The following is a 3153-nucleotide window of genomic DNA, read 5'->3' on the forward strand; positions in this document are numbered from 1 at the left end:
TGATTATTTTTCTCTCTCAGAATTGCTGGTCTGTTCATTTTTTCCCAAGCATTTTAGAAAGTTCAAAAATTTTTTATTGAAATGTTTAAAGAATTGTGTGAAACATTAGGAAGTTTTGACATTTTTATCATGTTGTGCCTTCCTATCCTTCTGTTCAAGTTCTAATTTTTAAATGGGCTTTTTAAAAACACATCATGCAATTGCACATCATGCAATTAATTCCTTTCTTATCTCTTATTTTTGATGACCACTGTAAAAATTTTTGCAGTTTTCTCACACACACACACACACACACCCTCCACACACGTGTGTATGCAAAGCCTATTGATTTGTTAATGTTTTTTTCCAGCAACCCTGAGTTTTCTAATTATTGTCATTGTTCATTTTTAACAAGATGATAACTTAGAAATCTTTTTGCCTCAGTCTCAGCTAATAAGTTCCAAAGATCATCCAAACAAAAGTCTGAGTCCCTCATTCTAAAGTAGGATCTTGTAAAGCTGCTGACTATAAAGTTTTGCTGTAATTAATTAACTCCTACCTTAAGAGGCTAGAGAGGGTAATGTCTCTATAACAGAGTAAATTATTTTTAGAATGTTGTTTTCTAGGGAGAAGAAAAGTAGGTTCTTCTCCCTTCATTGTAATAAACAAGGGGCCTCTCAGATTCTGATACTACTAGAAACAAAAGTGAGAGAATTCTTGGCAAAAATGTATGTGTTTCCAGGGTTTGGGAGGGCAAAGTAACCGAGGTGGCTAATTCTCACCTTAGCACTAGAATCTTAGACACCATGGATGGAGGCTGCTTGGGTTGTCTTGAATATTATCCAAAAGGACCAACTGGACATACAAACCCCACCAGAGCAGGTGTATGCCAAGAGGAAGCACTGAGGAGGCAGCTGGAGAAGAGGCTGTGCCCAGGAGGAGGGAAGTGTATCTCTGGAGGTTGCCAGCAGCAAGTTCTCTCAGAAGGTAAGAGAAGACTTACACTAAATTATAGCAGTATCAGTCATGTTAGCCTCTTCTTGTCCCTGACTTCCAACTTCTCATTCCTTTCCCAGCTCCCAATCCATTCGAGCTGAAGACTACCCACCTACAGGGAATAAAGAGGAGATAGAGGAATTAAAGAAGAAACTGATCGTGTACCCTTTCGCATTGCAGGCTTCCAGCAGAAGGGAGAGAGTTTCTGCTTTTAAAATAAGTTTGATTTCTACAGTGAACATTTTATTTAGGTACATGATTATTATAAGATGAGAGACTGATCTTCTGTTTAAATGTTCAACAGATTTTTTTGTTATCTAAACAATGTCTGAAGAAATTATTGATCCCAGCAAAGGAAAAAAAAAAACTCACCCAAATAGAAATTTTGAGTGGAAGTTATGGAAGTAAGTTTTTTTTGTGTGTTCCCAGTGGTGTTCCTCATTTCAACATATTAGTTATTAGTCAATATGAGGTTTTCCAATATATGATCCTACCAACTGAAAATTATTTTACCTCCTCTTCTCAATTTTAAAAATCTCTACTTATTTTACTTGTCTAATTGCTGCAGTCAAATTCTACAGGCCTATAAAATGGCCAATATTCAGAGACTCTAAACAACACATACCTGACTAGTCAGCACCCTATTTCTCAAGCACTCCACCTCAGTCATGCAATGAGCCGCATTCATAGTCATCATGGATCGTGTACACAAAATACTTCAAAAATTACACATATTCATAGTTGTATGAACCACTACACAGTTATGATCCCATAGGTTCCCACGTCATGCACGATCTCGCAATGCTCATACATACATCTACAAAAAGTAACAAAATTTCACTCACAATCCCCATCTCCTCTCCAAAATCGGATATAGTCTCAAACACAAATCGATTCGCACCCAATTAAAACTTGTCTAGGCCGGGCACGGTGGCTCACGCCTGTAACCCTAGCACTCTGGGAGGCCGAGGCGGGAGGATTGTTTGAGCTCAGGAGTTCGAGACCAGCCTGAGCAAGAGCAAGACCCCATCTCTACTAAAAATAGAAAGAAATTAGCTGGACAACTAAAAAAATATATATAAAAAAATTAGCCGGGCATGGTGGTGCATGCCTGTAGTCCCAGCTACTCGGGAGGCTGAGGCAGGAGGATCGCTTGAACCCAGGAGTTTGAGGTTACTGCCAGCTGGGCTGACACCACGGCACCCTAGCCCGGGCAACAGAGTGAGGCTCTGTCTCAAAAAAAAAACCAACAATAAAAAACTTGTCTACACCCGCGCAGACACCTTATCACTTTCAAAAACAAACGGTTCCACAACCTCACACGGTATAATACACGCCCCCCTCCCCCGCAACACACAAGGACAAGCACAGAAAGCCACACAAACTCAGCGCCTGTTCTGTGCCAGGCCGCGCTCCAGGCTCTGGGGTTTCCTCGCGGGGGTAAAAACAGACAAAATTCCTGCCCTTGCTTAGCTCACACCGCCTCGGACTCCCGGTTCCCTTTTCGGCGCTCCCCCGCCCGCGCTCCTGGTTCTTTCCTCTGCCTAGGTTCTTGCTTCTCTCCCCGCCTTCTCTGGGGCCCAGACTTTCACTTTCCTCTCCCAGCCTCCTCGGCCCAGGTTCCCTTTTCCCTGCTTGCTTTCCCCAGCCCAGGTTCCTGCTTCCTTCCTCGGTCTTCCCCACGGGTCCCACCATCACCCGCTTCCTCCACGCCAGGGAGGACCCACCAGCCTCACCTTTGGTCACTGGCCAGCAGTCTGCGCCTGCGTGCTCCCGCGCGGACTGTATCTCCCAGGTGTCTCCGCGGCGCATTTCTCGGGACCACCGGCTACGCGCGCCTTCTCGACATCCGGGCGTTTCCGGCCTTGAACTACATTTCCCATAGGCCCCCGGGCTACTTTAGAAATCTGATCTCCAGTTCCTCTTCCAAGTTCTCTCTCATAGTTGCCTGGCTATAAGTGTGAGCCGAGTCTTGGTGCGTGAGGCCCTCACAGTGAGACATCCAGAGTTCCCAGGGCGCGAACAGGGCATTCGGAGCCTGTAGCTCAGGCCTGTGAATGCGCGGGTATGTGCTTGTGAACGTTTGTGGTCATGACGAGGCGGGGGTGTGCACGCGGTGATAAGGCTGTGACAGGTGCGTGATTGTGCTCGTATGTGCCAGATGCAGGACCTTTTGGG

At 45.1% G+C, this 3153-nt stretch overlaps 1 protein-coding gene across 2 annotated transcripts in view; it reads right to left on the bottom strand.

Annotated features, from left to right (window-relative positions):
• The window catches only part of ZNF567 (zinc finger protein 567), a 20996-nt gene extending 18262 nt beyond the window's left edge, over positions 1 to 2734 (bottom strand). Inside the window, exons 1-2 of one of the 2 annotated variants that reach the window (XM_012651631.1) lie at positions 2659 to 2734; positions 983 to 1079 (exon numbers count right to left, since the gene is read on the bottom strand). The gene's annotated coding sequence lies outside the window, so the exon portion shown is untranslated. Of the gene's footprint in view, positions 1 to 982; positions 1081 to 2658 lie in introns of those variants that run through there. The other variant, XM_012651632.1, reaches the window with a different exon arrangement.
• Positions 2735 to 3153: the final 419 nt, after the last annotated feature.

The sequence above is a fragment of the Propithecus coquereli genome, unplaced genomic scaffold (assembly GCF_000956105.1).
Source record: "Propithecus coquereli isolate 6110/MARCELLA unplaced genomic scaffold, Pcoq_1.0 Scaffold358, whole genome shotgun sequence".
NCBI classification, from domain to species: Eukaryota; Metazoa; Chordata; class Mammalia; order Primates; family Indriidae; genus Propithecus; species Propithecus coquereli.